The following is a 9,468-nucleotide window of genomic DNA, read 5'->3' as shown; positions in this document are numbered from 1 at the left end:
ATGTGGAGGGAGATATGCACAACTTCTTGCGCTCACAGTCAGAAATTACATAAACTGGGTTATATTCTAAACAAGAAATAAGTTTATTAACTAGAAAAGGTGAATTTTAAGTGAATATAAGAGATAACAGACAGAGCAAAGCAGATTACTGACCAAAAAAAAAAAAAGCGCAAGCTAAGCTCAATATACTTATGAAACAGGTTACAAAATGTAATTTCTTATCCTAAATGTTATTTTAGGCAGGTTGCAAAGTTTCTGTGGTTCAGAGTTCCAGTAATACTTCTTTTCAGACCGGACCCCTGTTGCAGTCTGGACTCCCCCGCTTTTCCTTCAGGTGGCTTTAGCAGTCTTTCTTCTTGGGCAGACAGGCCATGGAGAGGAGGAATCCCGTTTGCCTTCAGCGCCCCTCCCCCCTTAAATAGCATTTACATAAGGCAGGAATCCTTTTGTTTCTCAAATTTGACCCTCCTTCCCTTCCAGTGGAAAGTTGCAAGAAGTCCCAGGTAAAGTTTAGTATCAGGTGACAAGACCACCTGACTCTGTAGTATCACAGCATCCATGAGTCAGTGGCAGTATGGCGTTTCTGCAGGAAGACCAAGCCTTTTCACAGTGCATTGTCCTCACTGATGGGCCATAAGCCCCGTCTGGCTTTTTCATTGGGGTACCTGAAATGTTAGCAGTGGGCGTCACCCAAAGTAGCATAGTTGAAATACAGATACATAGTCAATATTCCTAACTTCAGATACAGAAATGATACAGGCATAGACACTGGATAATCGCATTCAGGAAATTATAACCTTTCCAATGAAATTTTACAAGACCCATCTTGCATAAAGTACATTTCAGTTATGTCATATTCATATCATGAACATATTTTCATAAAGAATATGGAGTGAAATGTCACAAGCTGGACATGCACAAGTCCATGGGGCCGGATGCAATGCATCCAAGGGTGCTGATGGAGTTGGCTGATGTGATTGCTGAGCCATTGGCCGTTATCTTTGAAAACTTGTGGCGATCGGGGAAGGTCCTGGACGATTGGAAAAAGGCAAATATAGTGCCCATCTTTAAAAAAGGGAAGAAGGAGAATCCGGGGAGCTACAGACCAGTCAGCCTCATCTCAGTCCCCAGAAAAATAATGGAGCAGGTCCTCAAGGAATCCATATTGAAGCACTTGGAGGAGAGGAAGGTGATCAGGAACAGTCAACATGGATTCACCAAAGGCAAGTCATGCTTGACCAACCTGATTGCCTTCTATGATGAGATAACTGGCTCTGTGTATATGGGGAAAGTGGTGGACGTGATATACCTTGACTGTAGCAAAGCTTTTGATACAGTCTCCCACTGTATTCTTGCCAGCAAGTTAAAAAAGTACGGATTGGATGAATGGACTATAAGGTGGATAGAAAGCTGGCTAGATCATCAGGCTCAATGAGTAGTGATCAATGGCTTGATGTCTAGTTAGCAGCTGGTATCAAGCAGAGTGCCCCAGGGGTCCTGGGGCCGGTTTTGTTCAACATCTTCATTAATAATCTGGATGATAGGATTGACTGCACCCTAAGTAAGTTTGCGGATGACACTAAGCTTGGGGGAGAGGTAGATACGCTGGAGGGTAGGGATAGGGTCCAGAGTGACCTAGACAAATTGGAGGATTAGGCCAAAAGAAATCTGATGAGGTTCAACAAGGACAAGTGCAGAGTCCTGCACTTAGGACGAAAGAATCCCATGCACTGCTACAGGCTGGGGACCAATTGGCTAAGTGGCAGTTCTGCAGAAAAGGACCTGGGGATTACAGTGGACAAGAAGCTGAATATGAGTCAACAGTGTGCCCTTGTTGCCAAGAAGGCTAACGGCATATTGGGCTGCATTAGTACAAGCATTGCCAGCAGACTGAGGGAAGTGATTGTTCCCCTCTATTCGGCAGTGGTGAGGCCACATCTGGAGTATTGCATCCAGTTTTGGGCCCCCCACTACAGAAAGTATGTGGACAAATTGGAGAGAGTCCAGCGGAGGCCAATGAAAATGATTAGGGTGCTGGGGCACATGACTTATGAGGAGAGGCTGAGAGGACAGGGTTTATTTAGTCTGCAGAAGAGAAGAATGAGGGGGGATTTGATAGCAGCCTTCAACTACCTGAAGGGAGGTTCCAAAGAGGATGGAGCTAGGCTGTTCTTAGTAGTGGCAGATGACAGAACAAGGAGCAATGGTCTCAAGTTGCAGTGGGGGAGGTCTAGGTTGGATATTGAGGGGGGGAAAAACTATTTCACTAGAAGGGTGGTGAAGCACTGGAATGGATTACCTAGGGAGCTGGTGGAATCTCCATCCTTAGAGGTTTTTAAGGCCCAGCTTGACAAAGCCCTGGCTGGGATGATTTAGTTGGGGTTGGTCCTGCTTTGAGCAAGGGGTTGGACTAGATGACCTCCTGAGGTCTCTTCCAACTCTAATATTCTATGATCTCCAGTTTTGCTGAATAAGGATGGCATAGTGTTTTGCCACATCAGGACCATGTCCCCTTTAAAAAATGATTACTCTTTTGTGTGAGAGGGGAAAAGATCCTACTCAGCTTTTGTTCGATAATTTGAATTATTTTGTGGTGCAGGGAAAATGCTGATTATCTCCTGACTTCTCCTTTCAGCTTCCCCCCCCCCTCGCCCCCCCCCAGAGAGCCACTGTGAGGCATGTGCACCACTTAAAACCCTCTAATGCCTCAAATTAGGATTTGGCTGGGACTTAAATGGTTCACGGGCCTTGTACTGACGTGCAATACAGTCAGGAGTTTTATCCAAAATGAGTAGAAGAATAAAATTCAGCTCATCTGTATCACGTTTTTATGCTGGGATGGTACACGTGCCTTTTAGAGTAAGACCATCCAAAGCATCATGGGAAAGCATGCAATCCAAACAGGAGAACCTGAGTTTTATAAACTGAAGCCACAGTGCAAAACAATTGCCAAGTATGTTATCTCTACTGATTATCTCACTAATATACGCCACCTGACTCACTGCCAGCATTTACTTCCGTCTCTTACTAAACAACCCCCTTTCCCCACACATTGGGAATAAAATGTGTTGATATAACTTGCAAACCGGACCTTTGGGACAGCTCCTGAAACCTAGGCAGTAAATCGCCCTTGATTGATGCAGATGGCCTTTGTCTGCTTTGGAATTAGTTTAAATTTTTTAAAAAGGCCACTTCATAAAGCAAGAAATTAATGGTTTTATGTCTGCCATGGAGTGCAGAGACAAAAGGTAGCTGTTTCCTATTCCTTTCCCATACGCACTACCCCTAATCTGTCTCAGAAGCTAACATTGACCCATAAAAGAAATCTCAGTTTCTGTAATTTGGCTGCACGTTGAGGGATAAGATGTGTTTAAAGCATTGGACTAGGATTCTGGAGATCTGGGTTTAATTTCCAACTTTGCCACAGACTCCCTTGTGACCGCAGGCAAGCCACTTCATCTCTCTGTGCCTCAGTTCCCCATCTATAAAATGAAACTAATAATCTGTGACAGACTGTCTCTCATTACCTGTATGTACATTAGGGTATGTATCAAGCACATTAGGGTCCCAGTCTTGGTTGGAATCTCTAGGTGCCACTGAAATGCAAATAAGTCACATTTTGAAACATTTTTGCTTGTTTTAAAAAACACTGTATAAAAAGTATGATTTTTTTTTTTTTTGGTGACCCCCTATGTCTCTCCTACATAGGTGGTGGAAGAGTTAATGTAGGCCTGAGAGGCCAGTTAACCCATCTGGTTGCACCTGGAGGGTGGGCCAGGCCTAATTAAAGATGAAGCCCAGCTGGGTGGTGTTACAAAGAGAGGAATTGGGGAGCAGAAAGGAGTTGCAGTGAAAGAGAGGGAAGAACTCTGCAGCCACTGTGACTGACCCTGACCCAAAGGGAAGAACCAGAGTTTTGGGGAGGAACCTGAGGAGGTGCTGATCCTTATAAAGAGCCCAGGAAGAGGCTGGGGGACAGGCCTGTGGTAGGGGAAGGAGTATAAGGAGGCAGCAGCAAGGGGTCTGATGAAGCAGACCTTGGCTGCTCTTTAGAGGGTCTCTGGCTTGGAACTGAGTGGAGAGGGATAGCCTGGGTTCTCCCACAGTGACAGGATGCCGGGAAAAGCAGTATGGACATACTATTGCACAAAGGAGAGAAAAGTACTATTGAGTTTGGAGCCAGGCCTCCGGGGAGAAAGCCCTGGGAGGCATTGCCCTGCACAAAAGCAGAAGGAAAACCCCAGAGCGCTCAGGAAGGAGTGAAGAATCAGTAGAGGAGTGAGCCCACATAGGAGCAAGGAGCTATGCTCATTTGAGTTTAGGTCACTGGACCCTTTCTTTACCCCACAAGGGGAAAGACTTTAAAGTGACCTGGCTGGAGGGCTGAGTCACAAGAAGAGGCATACCACTGCAGGACTGGAACCACTGTCAGCAGGGGGCACTAGAGACGAAAGCACTGCTAGGCCATACCTGACCACGAGGAAGCACCATGGTGGGGAGTCCAACCTCTGTGCCCACTCCCCAGAATGTTGAAAAATGGAATACTTGTGAAAGTTTTGAAGGGGGAAAAAGTTTTAAACAAGAAAAACTTCAGCCAGCTCTAGAAATGGGCTAGGAGTAGAGAGGCAGTCATTGGGCTAGTGGACAGTCATTGTTAGGTGAAGGCACATGAGTGGATGAGATCACTCAGAGACTGGGTGTAAGAGGAGGGGGTCCAAACACAGGATCCTAGCAGTGCAAGTTCTTCAGCACACAACCATCAGGCGCTTCCCCCTAGTATGATGGTTAGAACAGAATTTGGTTCACACTTGCATGCTCAAGTTTTCCCATTGTGCTTTACAAAGCTATTTTATTCCAAATAAGTTTTTATACTAGCCTCATCACTGTAGTAACTGTGTGCCTTTGCAGTAGTGCATGAAGTGACTAAAGGTGTTAAACTTTCTTTCCTCCACTCTCCAGCAGAGATGTGTGTGTGTGCAGTGGAGTGTTTTGCCTTGTGGGATTATTCTTATTTTGTTTTGGTTTTGAAAAGCACAAATTTATATCTATGAGTTAGATCCTGGCTTTGCAGTGACGGTGTAGGCAAACAGAATAGCCATAGTGCGCTCAGAAATAGCTCCCACACAGCTTGGCTCCTGAGACTAGCTTTATTGACAGAAGGAATGTTGGCCAGGATGCCCCATTCTTAAAAACAAACGGTAATGTTATGGCTTTTTGACTTGCCACCTGGACAGCAAAGAGATGAGCAGATAGAATCTAAATTTAACAACTCCTATGACTGTATAACACACAGCTCCTCTCTAGCAGTGCATTGGATATGAGCCCAAATGCTGGTGAAGCACACTAGCATTCATGACCTCTACCCCGAGAAGGGAGGTGCCTGAAACCAACAGAGTTATATTAATGCATCAGGAATTCTGTGTAGCATCATGCCTTTGTTAGTCTTTGTGTGCTAGTCATGTCTCGGGGGGGAGGGGAGAGAGGGAAGGTGAGGAATGTGCAGAAAGAGAGGCATGTTGCTAAAATGAATAAGGGCCATGATCATACTGAATAGAACTAAAGTCTACAGGTAAAAAACAAACCTATATCATGATTACATGTATAAAGCCAAAAGCTTGTCTTGCCCAGGCCCCAGCCTGGTTATACAAAAAGCTGCCTGTTCTTACATTGTCCTAGCAGCATTTAGCATCCCTGCTAAATGCCATGGAGGAGTAAATGACTAACCCCAGAAAGGGAAAGCCTGGCAGTTGTCCTTCCCCATGATGACCATCTGCATCACTCTGCTTCCCCAGAGGCAGCAGCAGGGCCGGCTCCAGGCACCAGCCTAGCAAGCAGATGCCTGGGGCGGCCAATGAAGTGGGGAGGGCGGCCAATGAAGAGGGGGGCGGCATGTCCGGCCCTTTCGGCGGCAATTCGGCGGCGGGGCCGTCACTCCCTCTGGGAGCAAAGGACCTGCCGCCGAATTGCCGCCGTAGAATGAAGCGGTGGTAGAGCTGCTGCCGCGATCGCAGCTTTTTTTTTTTTTTTTTTTTTATTGCGCTGCTTCGGGCAGCAAAAATGCTAGAGCCGGCACTGGGCAGCAGCCTTTTGCAGAGAGCAGGTGTCTACAAATTTAAAGGTGCACTACACAGAGAGCAATCTCAGAACAGTTGCAGCAAAAAGACATGATCCATCTCCAGTCCAAGTTACAGACTCAATGCAGGAATCACGGGGTGAAATTCTCTGGCCTGTGTTGTGCAGGAAGTCAGACTAGATCATAATGGTCCCTTCTGGCCAATTTCTCACTATGAACCACAGCCACATATGCTACAGGAAGCAGCTCTAAGTGTTAATGTTGCTGTATGAAAATTTTCATAAATCAAACCTGAGATCTGACAGTGTTAATCACAAATCCAACAGAGAGTTCTGTGGCACCTTTAAGACTAACAGATGTATTGGAGCATAAGCTTTTGTGGGATGCATGCATCTGACGAAGTGGGCATTCACCCACGAAAGCTTATGCTCCAATACATCTATTAGTCTTAAAGGTGCCACAGAACTCTCTGTTGCTTTTTTACAGATCCAGACTAACACGGCTACCCCTCTGATATTAATCACAAATCCAAAACTCGTGCCAGGTCTCTGAACCTTTCAGCGAAACTGAGGTGCTGGCAGAGTGAAGCGGAGGCTGATGGATAGTGTCAGGAGGAAAACAGGCAGAACTTGCCAATTTTGATTTCAAATCAAGGAAAATATGGTGGTTTTGGCTAAAGTGGACTTTTGTGGTTTTTGTGAATCAGAAGCTGTGTGGGTGTGTGTGCACACGTGTGTGAACCAATATGGAATCAAACAAAAGTTTGTGTCACATTTCTCATTGCTCTGATAGAGAAGAGGTTGTTTATCTCAGTGTTATGTCCCTTTGCTACTAAAGAGCTCGGAAAGAGACACATGCATGTAGAGGAGCTGGCTCATTCTTTAGGGTCATACTGGCTTTCCTCGCCCAAACTCCCTCCCTACCGATGCTCTCTGCTAAAAGAAACCAGATCAGATCAGCTACAACATCACCGGTTCATTCACCTGCACGTCCACCAATGTTATATATGTCATCATGTGCCAACAATGCCCCTCTGCTATGTACATTGGCCAAACTGGACAGTCCCTACGTAAAAGGATAAATGGACACAAGTCAGATATCAGGAATGGCAATATACAAAAACCTGTAGGAGAACACTTCAACCTCCCTGGCCACACAATAGCAGATGTAAAGGTACCCATCTTACAGCAAAAAAACTTCAGGACCAGACTTCAAAGAGAAACTGCTGAGCTTCAGTTCATTTGCAAATTTGACACCATCAGATCAGGGTTAAACAAAGACTGTGAATGGCTAGCCAACTACAGAAGCAGTTTCTCCTCCCTTGGTGTTCACACCTCAACTGCTAGTAGACGACCTCACCCTCCCTGATTGAACTAACCTCATTATCTCCAGACTGATTCTGGCCTGCATATTTATACCTGCCTCTGGAAATTTCCATTACATGCTTCTGACGAAGTGGGTATTCACCCATGAAAGCTTATGCTCCAATACATCTGTTGGTCTTAAAGGTGCCACTGGACTCTCTGTTGCTTTTTGCTAAAATAAAGTGACTCATTAGCTGTTGGTATCAAGGGTGGATAAGTCAGGATCTGTGTGACCCCTGCTAGCATTGGAGTCTGTGAATGATATTGTAATGAAATGGAAATGGAAAAGCAGGGAATATGGGCAGTGTTGTGTGCAGGCACCAGCTGTTGACTCTCAGGCCTCATGTGGAACCCACTGAGAAATGCAGCCCTCACATCCCCACCAGACCCAGAACTTAGTGGACAACAAAAAGCAATCCCCCAAACTAAAACAGCAAGAGCCCCTGGCTGTGCCCTCAAATATTCAATGTATTAAAAAAAAAAATCTTTCCCTTGTTTATCTTTTGCCATCCCTCAGTGGAACCCCATTCCTGCCAGGGAGCATCCATAGGCAGCTTACTGCATTCTACTGTAACCTTGCTAACAGCAGTCAATAGAACCACTGCTCCACCCAAACCCCATTCAAAGTACTTTAGTGACTGTGCTCCTGTCTGTTTTGTTATCCTTGCATTAAGATTGCTTGTGGAAGAATGTAGAGGAAAACCCTGCATATAGCATCATTGATCTGGAGAAGGCTTGTGACCGTGTTCTGAGAGAAGTCATCTGGTGGCGTATGCGAATGAAACAGATACCTGAAGATTATATCAGACTCATCCAGGCACAGGCGCTGACTTTTTTCTCATTTCCCCGGGGGTGCTCGACCCCTTGCTCTGCCCTAGGCCCCGTCCGCTTCCACCCTTCCCCCAAGGCCCCACCTCTGCCCTGGTTCTTTCCTCCCTGTTCTGCCCCCTCCCCTGAGCCTGCCCTGCTCTCACTCCGCTCTTCCTGCCCCCGCTCCTGTCCCTCCCCTCCCAGCACCTCCTACTCACCACTGAACAGCTGATCAACAGTGGGCAGGGGGTGCTGAGGGGAAGAGGGCGGAGCCGATCGGCAGGGCCCACTGGTGGGTGCTGAGCACCCACTTTTTTTTTCCTGGGTGCTCCAGTCCCGGAGCACCCCTGGAGTCGGTGCCTATGCATCCAGGACATGTTCAAGGGTTCTGCTATCACAGTTAGAAGGCTATGTGGGAAAAATGAACCGTATCTAGAAATAGCTAGAGTATGTCCAGGCTCTGTACTTAGCCCTTCTTGTTCACACTGGTGCTCAAGGAACTCCTAGGAAAACATGCAGAGGATAGCACCCCTCAGGTGCATGCTTTTTGCAGATCAAGAACTTGTGGTGGAAAGCAAAGAGGAAGTGGAACAAGTTTTAGAGCAATGGCGCACACTTGAAAGAAATGGCATGAAAACAAACAGTATATCGTCTTTAGATTCAATGGTATCTTGAAGGAAGACAATGAGATTTGTAAGTCTGGGAGGCCAGCCACTACCAAGGTATGGAAGTTCAAGTATCCAGGTTTGATAGTACAGGATAATGGTGAACTCAATGATGAACTTATAAGCAGAAGAGGAAAGGCATGAACTAAATGGAGGTAAGTGAGTGGAGCATGCCAATCAAACTGAAAAGTAAAACCTACAAGACGGTAATTAGTCCTGCACTTTTGAATAGGTCCGAATGCTGGGCACTGAGAAAGAGATAAGAGAAGATCTTCAATACAGTGGAAATTAAAATGTTAAGATGGATGCTTGGAGTTACAAAGATGGACCCTGTTAAGAATGAATGAATGAATGAATGAGGGCAAGTGTGAAGGTGGCACCAATTATAGAAAGCAGAGAGGAATTCAGGCTTAGATGGTTTGGGCATGTGAAAAGGAGATCAGAAGAATATGTAGAAAACAGGGGATTCACCTCCACTTCAAAGTTTAAGAGAAGGGCTGAAAGAAGATGGATGGATGTCGTACAAAAGGATTTGATTCGTTGTGGAGCTTCTGAA

Source organism: Chrysemys picta, chromosome 12 (assembly GCF_011386835.1).
Source record: "Chrysemys picta bellii isolate R12L10 chromosome 12, ASM1138683v2, whole genome shotgun sequence".
Classification (NCBI taxonomy): Eukaryota; Metazoa; Chordata; order Testudines; family Emydidae; genus Chrysemys; species Chrysemys picta.
The sequence above is the reverse complement of the archived record's forward strand: the minus strand, read 5'-3'. Positions refer to the sequence as shown.